Source organism: Buteo buteo, chromosome 22, assembly GCF_964188355.1.
Source record: "Buteo buteo chromosome 22, bButBut1.hap1.1, whole genome shotgun sequence".
In the NCBI taxonomy this organism is placed as follows: domain Eukaryota; kingdom Metazoa; phylum Chordata; class Aves; order Accipitriformes; family Accipitridae; genus Buteo; species Buteo buteo.
Genome location: NC_134192.1, coordinates 24467506 through 24475811, shown reverse-complemented (window position 1 = coordinate 24475811; position 8306 = coordinate 24467506).

Genomic DNA, 8306 nt, shown 5'->3' with positions numbered 1-8306 from the left:
CCCAGCGCTCCCAGTGCTCCCTGCCTGCATCCCCCAGCGCTCCCAGTGCTCCCTGCCTGCATCCCCCAGCGCTCCCTGTGCTCCCCGCCTGCATCCCCCAGTGCTCCCAGTGCTCCCTGCCTGCATCCCCCAGCGCTCCCAGTGCTCCCTGCCTGCATCCCCCTGTGCTCCCTGCCTGCATCCCCCAGTGCTCCCTGCCTGCATCCCCCAGCGCTCCCAGTGCTCCCTGCCTGCATCCCCCAGTGCTCCCAGTGCTCCCTGCCTGCATCCCCCAGCGCTCCCAGTGCTCCCTGCCTGCATCCCCCAGTGCTCCCAGTGCTCCCTGCCTGCATCCCCCAGCGCTCCCAGTGCTCCCTGCCTGCATCCCCCAGCGCTCCCAGTGCTCCCTGCCTGCATCCCCCAGCGCTCCCTGTGCTCCCCGCCTGCATCCCCCAGTGCTCCCAGTGCTCCCTGCCTGCATCCCCCAGCGCTCCCAGTGCTCCCTGCCTGCATCCCCCTGTGCTCCCTGCCTGCATCCCCCAGTGCTCCCTGCCTGCATCCCCCAGCGCTCCCAGTGCTCCCTGCCTGCATCCCCCAGTGCTCCCTGCCTGCATCCCCCAGCGCTCCCAGTGCTCCCTGCCTGCATCCCCCAGCGCTCCCAGTGCTCCCTGCCTGCATCCCCCTGTGCTCCCTGCCTGCATCCCCCAGCGCTCCCAGTGCTCCCTGCCTGCATCCCCCGGTGCTCCCCGCCTGCATCCCCCAGCGCTCCCAGTGCTCCCTGCCTGCATCCCCCAGCGCTCCCAGTGCTCCCTGCCTGCATCCCCCTGTGCTCCCTGCCTGCATCCCCCAGCGCTCCCAGTGCTCCCTGCCTGCATCCCCCTGTGCTCCCTGCCTGCATCCCCCAGCGCTCCCAGTGCTCCCTGCCTGCATCCCCCAGCGCTCCCAGTGCTCCCTGCCTGCATCCCCCTGTGCTCCCTGCCTGCATCCCCCAGCGCTCCCAGTGCTCCCTGCCTGCATCCCCCTGTGCTCCCACCAGCCTTTGGGGAGACAGGAGGGCGATGGCACCGTTGCTCTTCTCCATAAGGGTGCTTTCCAGCAACCGGCCCCCCCCTCCCCGGGACCCCCCTCTCCCTGAGAACTTGCGGATGATCCCACACCCCTCTGAGCCCAAGGCTCTGGTGACACTGCAGCGTGGTGAGGACCTTCCATGGCACAAGGACGCGAGATCACCACACTCTTCTCACCATCCTCTTGGGGCTGCCGTAGAAGCCCGCTGCGACTGAGATCGGTCCAAGATGCGTCTCCCAAGGCTGCCAAACCCAGCCGTCTGCGCCCACAGCATGTAATGATTGCTGAGAGCACTGGCAGAGGCCGTGCCGAGGCATTTGTCATGGACACAGACCTGAGACAACCCGCAGGTGTTTCCTTTCCAGTCCACGAGCTGTCAGAAGCTGCTGGAAGCCACGGGAAGGCTGCAGGGACCCCAGCCCCATTCCAGCCGGGTCTCGGGAAGGATGCGCTTCAGGACCTGAACTTCTCAGTGCCCAGGAGCCCTGAGCAGGGCCATCAGCAGACAAACAGCAGCTTCTCCAAATCCTCCTATCTGCTGGCACTGAGCCGCTTGCTCTGGCTGCAGCAGGTTATGTCACATCTGAGAGAGCAGGTAAAGCAAACACTGCCATGTTCTGCAGCTGGCAGCAGCCCCCGCAGGGAGCACAGCACCCGCGGTAGCTGCGGGCTGGCAGGTGCCCCATCGTCGCCACTGGCATTGCCAATGTTATCTTTGGACGCAAAACCTGGGGAAAATTGAGTGCTTGGAAAAGGACGGGCTCTCCTGGGTCAAATTAGTCATTCCTCGTTAGAAAAGCCCTGCTGGTTTCTTTGTTTCTCTTGCTCTCCAGTGTACCTAGATAAATACATTTTCTAATTCTCCAAGTCCCACTGAATAGGAGAATGGCAAGGTGAGAATATTAAAGCTGCAGATTATCAAGTGCTTCCCGTGAATTGAGACTCCAGCAGAGGAATGAGGAGGAGGGAGGCTGGGGGGTAAACTGCAGAGTGGGGGAGAAGACCAGGGAAGTGAAGGAGGGAGGCAGGAGCAGGAGAAAGAGGAGGATGGAGGGGGCAATGCCGGAGGAGAGAGCGCACAGAGAAAACAGAGGGGAGAAGGCTGGTGGAGGGGAGCAGAAAGGGGAGAGCTGGGCTGCAGAGAGGTTTGGCAGCTGCTGAAAATGTTACACATTTCAATTTTTAATGATTCAAAAATACAACCATTAACATGTCAGAGGCAGAGGTAAATGGCAGGGCTTTTTTACAAGCCTTAATGTCTTTGAAGAACAAATGCCATATAAAAGGGAGGCTTTTAAAGCATTTTGGCTGAGCTGTGCTGCCTGCCCCCCTCCTTTCCAGGGCAGTGCTCACCCTTCAAGACTGCCAATATTTGCATTATTTTGTTTTGGTTGTTTTTTCTCCTTTTCATTTTTCCTCCAATCTCTCTCTCCATCTGGGATCTTCCAGTTCGCAACACAAACCTGTGAAATCAGGAGCGTTCTGCTGTTTGCTCCCAACATCCCCTGGCAAACGGATTTGCATCAGGTGCAGACAGTGACAAACTTTGAGCTGTTGTTCCCAATTTCAGCTGAGAAATTTCCCTCCTGCCTCAGTGATTTGGCTTGCTGCTCTCTCTGCCTGCTTCTCTCTGGATCCCCCTTGTTCTCTGCCTTTTCCTCCTATTGCCCTGGCTGTGGAGACACTTGCAAGACCAAGAAGAAAAAAAAAAAAAAAAAAAAAAAAGGCCAAGCTGTCTATGTAGGAAGGACTATAAGCTCAAGAGGGGGAAAAGGTGCTCCAGGATGGTCTCTCATGTAGGACCCTCACAGCCACAGCTCAGATCCTCCGCTCCCGGCAATACAGCCGGCTCTAATGTTCGTGATTGCATCGTCCAGTGACCACGGGCACTGGCAGCAGATGCCATCAGCCGGGGCAGGTATACAGGTATTGCTGGTGCAGAAGCTGCCTGGAAATGGGACTGCAGCCAGGGTGACAGGTAACAGGTATTTGCCTACCATGTGGAGTGGTGTTCCTGCATGACCTGAATGACCAGGGGTGCTGATCCAAGCCACAACTCTCTGGAGGGAGGAGGAACTGGGCGAGCTGTGGTGCTCACATTTAATCTGTCTCTTAGGAGGTGGAAGCAGGAGGGGATGCTGGTCAAAGCAAATCACTTCGATTGCCCTTGCCACCATCGGTTCAGGGCATGCAGAGTACAGTGAGCACTTCTGCCAGCTCCAGGGCATATCTTTCCATACAAAATAAATGACCTAATGCAAAAATAAATGAGAACTCGAAAAATTTAAAATAAGGAAGGAGGTGGCGCATGCCAATTGTGTATACAAGGTTCGAGTCACTTGCATTTATCCCATGAAGGGAACATCAGACTTCTTTTAGAAGCTGAGTTATGGCAATGGGAATAAACCAGCAGCATTTTAGATGGGGAAATTATTAGATCCCATAAACAGTCTCCAGGAAACACTGAGACAGAGGAGTGATGGGCATCAGAATAGAGCCCCTGTGCCCGTGCACAGCATCAGACCTCCTGTGTCCTCCAGGTGCTGCTGATCTGGAGATGTACAGACTCCCAACGTGCTGGGAGCGGACTCATCCTGCCCCTGCGGGCTGCCAGCACCAGCTAGGGTGTAGATTACCCGGGTGTCCCACTCCCTGAGCATGCTGCAGGTCATCAGAAATCTGGGGTCGGCATCCCCCAGGCAGGCCCCAGATGAGGACTCACCCAGGAAAACACAGACGTGGGGTAGCCCACGCAGTGATCTGCTCCCGGGTGGGCACATGGAGGAGAGGGCAGAGAGGAGCACTCGCTTTCTTCCTTCTCCCCAGCTTTATCTTTCCCTCCCACCCTTCTGCTGATCTTACATTTTCTATTCCAGCTGGAAGTCTCAAAACAATTTCTGAGGGGTTGTTCTCACAGCATTCCTGCCCTGCTCAGACACGGGAAGCAAAAGGAGCCTCCGGAGAGAAAACTTCCTGGCCAGAGAGCCCCGCACAGCCTTACTGACCCCAAGGCTTTCAAAGAGCTGAGGAGTCTCCGAGAGAACCCACCACCGGACCCTCACAGGGCTAGCAGACAGACAGATAGCTGGATCTTTGCACCTTTGAGGGAATTTCATCACCCAGTCTTAGACTGAATGCATATTCATCATTTATGGATTTCTTTTTAAAGGATAAAATATCTTTTTTTTAAAGAGAAGCCCTACTGCTGATGGCACAAACAGCTGTGCAGGGAAATAGCGTCAGAGCAATCTCAGTCAATATCCCTCCCTGGGCGTCCAGGGGAATCTAACAGCTTTTGACTTTTAAAATGACTCTGAACGCAAAGGAATTTCAAAGAGAAGACAGAAAGCCTTCTCTGCCTGCTCAACCACATGAGCTGGGCAGTCTTCCCATGCCTCTTAACATCTGCCCAGTGTTCCTACCCCTCTTCGGTGGGCCTGGGTCAGGGTCAGGCACTTTCACCCCAGCCTCTCCCGGATAAGATGCGGTGCATGCTCCCGTGTGCCGGGGCAGGGAGATCTGTCTCATTTTCACAAGCATTTGACTCAAAGTTAGTCTTCCCAACTGCACCCCAGGGAAGGAGCTTCTCAAGCCTCCCGCCACCACCCCTCGTGAACCCTTATTGAGTTTGACATGTGTTGTTCTATTCCTGATGGATCCCGGCCACTGGAATATCCATCTGATAATCAAATAAAATAGCCAAGCCCCCTGCGTGCTGCATATTTTATATGCTGCTCCCTGACTTCCATTGTTTCACATTGTTTAGACTATTAGTCAGAACAATTTGTCATCCTACCCCTGCTGCCTAGTGGGATTCAGCTTGTTGTGGGAGAAAGCGAGCCCGTTCACCGCTGTGCGTGCTGCCAGCGGAGCAGCGGCAGAGATGCAATGCTCAGGGGCAGCTGAGCCCAGCCAGACCCACGCTGTGATTCATTACAGCTCAAACCCCCTCACACCACGGGGCTGGTTCATGGAACCTGGAGAGAGGCTCATTCCCTGCCCCAAAGATCTTGCGGGCTGAGAAAAACAAACCGTGTGAGCTTCAGGGTGGGAGATGAGGGAAGGATGAGACTGAGGACTACGGGCAGATGCCGAGAGAAGTTGGAGCCGGCTTCAGAGAGGCAAAGCATTGACTGACAAGGGGAGAGAGGGGTTTTCTGGCATGGCACCGCAACGTGCAGGGGGCTGCTGAGCTCTCAGTGCTGCAGGAGCTCCTGTCAGCTCCACTTCTCGCTCCTCCTCCTCGGGATAAGGGCCTGGAGACCGGCTTTGCAGGCAGAGCAAGCAGGCAGCTCCCCTGGCCGGGCTCCACACGCCGGCTTACAGGCAGGAGTTCAAGCCCAAGCAAAGGAGCTTCTGTTCCCATTCCTGCTCAGATCCCTTCAGGGGTTCCTCGTCTTATAAACACCTCCTCGGGAGACAGTGATTGCTCTGGCTGCTGTTATTTTGTCTGTCGAGTTGCCCTGTCAACTCCACTTTGGTGTCAGGAGCAGCATGGTTCAGGCTTGGAGGGAGTCTGCAGGCGAAGCAGCAGCAGGGAGCAGGAGGCCCGCAATTAAGGAGGGACCCAGCCTGGTGAGTTGTCCCATCGCACGCTGGTCCCCTCCCCAGGAGTCAAGGGGATGATTCCTATGCTTGCACCAGTCCCAGCGGGTCAGCCAACTGGGCAAGCCGGAGGCAGTGGGAACCACCGCTGATGAAACCTCTTGACCAGGGGAGCGAGTCCAGCCGCCGAAGCCCAGCTCTGCACTGCCGAGTCGTCCCGGGGCCGTCTCCAGCCTCACCCCGAGCCCACGCGGCCGCCAGAGCCCCCGCACCTCCCATCTCTCCTCCCTTCTCCCAGCACAGGCTGAGCAGCCGCCGTAGTGCCTGTGTCAGCCCAGGAGCAAAACTCACAGCTGGTTTTCATCCAGGCACTAAAACCTCCTCCAAAATCCTTCTTGGCCTTTACGACACTTTTTGCCGCCTCGGCTCTGCCCATCACCATGGTATCTGGCAGCCACGAGGCTGGGCTGTGTTTGACAAAACCTGTCACCTGCCTGCTCCTGACCTTTGCCTGCCGACATCTCGCCGCGTGTCGAGCTGCCAGCGCCAAGCGAGCACGCCGATGCCTGCCTCCATCGACTGCTAGACTCACTTACATCTCCTGTCCGGGGAAATCACCTCTGGCTGCCAGTCAAGCACCGGGAGCGGAGGCTTGGCTGCCAGGGGAGGTTGTGCGGGGAAGAGGAGAGCGTGGCACAGGCTGAGAGCAGGGTGGGCTCCAGACCCCTGCGGAAAAGGGGCAGCCCCGCTGCCTGTTGGGCATCCCGTTGAGGGAGGACTCACTGCCTGCCTGGTCATTGTGTTTTCTCACCCAAAAAGCCCTACGGCCCCTGCACATGAGTCCTGTGGAGCAGAGGGTTCTTCCCGGGCTGGACCCAGCTGCGGGGCAGGTAACATGCTGCTTCCCCTGCCTCCCATCAGGCTGGTAATGGAGCTCTGGCACCACTGCAGTTGTTGGTGATTTATTTCAAGTCCTTGATGCTAATCTGGGGGGGCTGACTGTAAATTGCTCAAAAGCACCCAGTGTTACTCATGGCTGCTATGTGTTCCCCAGCTTACCTAAGCCTGTGCTGATGTGTGCAGCCGTGGGACACCCTCCCGCGGTGGCTCTCTTTGGGGAGGGCAGCCCTGATGGCTGCACCCCGAGCCTGCGGCTCCAAAGGGAGCTGCTTCATCGTCCCCACCGCCCATGGGCTGTCTCGCAGTCGTGATTTGCAAGGCCTCCTTCCCGTCCCTGCCTGACAGCTATTGCCTCCCGACAGCCACCCCTCTGCCTTGCCTTGACTCCAGACACCTTCCCTGGGGTCATGTGCTACAGAAATTTGGAAACTCCTCAGGGTGCACTGCGCTGACCTGCACTGGAGACATAGTGTCTCCATCTCTTTGGCACTGGCTTCCTATTAGACTCCAAGGTTGAATTTCAGGAGTTGGTGGTGACCTGCGGAGCCCTCGCAGTGCTGGCAGAGGGTAGCCATTCCTTGCCTAGGGACTGGAAAGGCTGGAGCTGGAGTCTTCTGGGAGCACAGGGAAAGGGGTCACCACTGAGTCACCCCCTGGAAGATTTCCATCACCTGGATGTAGGTGCAGCCGTGAGCAGTGGCAGACCTGAGCGCCGGCCGGACCCTCTCTGTGCAGACACTGGGATGGAGCTGGCGTTCATGGGAGAGGGCTGGGGAGGGTCTGGCTGCACCCATGCTGCCTGGGAAAGGAGCTGCAGGGCCAGCCTGGGCATCGCTTCCCAGCCAAGCCGAAGGGGGAGAGGCTTCTCCTGGTCACGCACTACCTGAGCATCCATGGTTGTGGGGCTACAAGGCTCTTGGCCCTGGGAAGAGCTTAGTGGGGCAGGGGGACTTTGGATGGCAGAAAATTTGGTCTTTTGACCAACCCCTAAAGACTTGCAAAGATGCGGTAAAGGCTGGTGGGAGAGGAGGAGGTTGTGAGGAGCTGCCTTCTTTCCCAAACATCCATCTTACAGCAAAAACGTGCTGTCCAGATTGACCGCCCTTCCTTTTAAGCAGGCGGCTGGCCTCCCGGTCTCACCCTTTATCTCCAGGCTGCTCATCAGAAGCCAAGAGCAGCATCCCTTGGAGCTGCATCCCAAAGCAAACTGGAAATTCAGGCCTTGCCTAGGAGGCAGAGCAAATCCCCATAAAACCTCTGAATGGAAACAGAAGTGCATGTTATTAAAAAAAAAAAAAAAGAGAGAGAAAGAAAGAAAGAGAGGGAGGAACCTTCCTCCCCATCCATGCACACAGACACGTCCCTACACAGCAAAAGCCCTTTGCACCTGCCAGATGGCCACCTTGCAGCGTGAGGAGGGGTGTCCCAGCCACGTCCCCATCCCCACGTCCTCCCCGAGCGTGGCCACACTCCAGCCAAGCTCAGCTAGCCCGCGGCAGGCAAAGGGGTTAACTCCCAGCAGCTGCTCCCCAGATGCCGGTTCTGGAATTCACATTTGTGTAATAATAAACCTCGGGGTAAGCGGTGGTGATGGGGGGGGGGGTGCTTTGTCCCCCCCCCTTGCTCCCCCCTTCAAGCAAGCAGGCGGCTGCCAAGCGGGGCGGCTGGGAGGGGGAGAGGGGTAGCAGCCCAGGTGCTGTGGGATCCCTTCCGACGGACTCACAGGGAGATGAATTAGGGGGCCGCCAGGAAAGCCTGGCTATTTTTTATACTGCTTGCCCCCACCGTGCTAGCAGAGGGCTGGGACGTCCCAG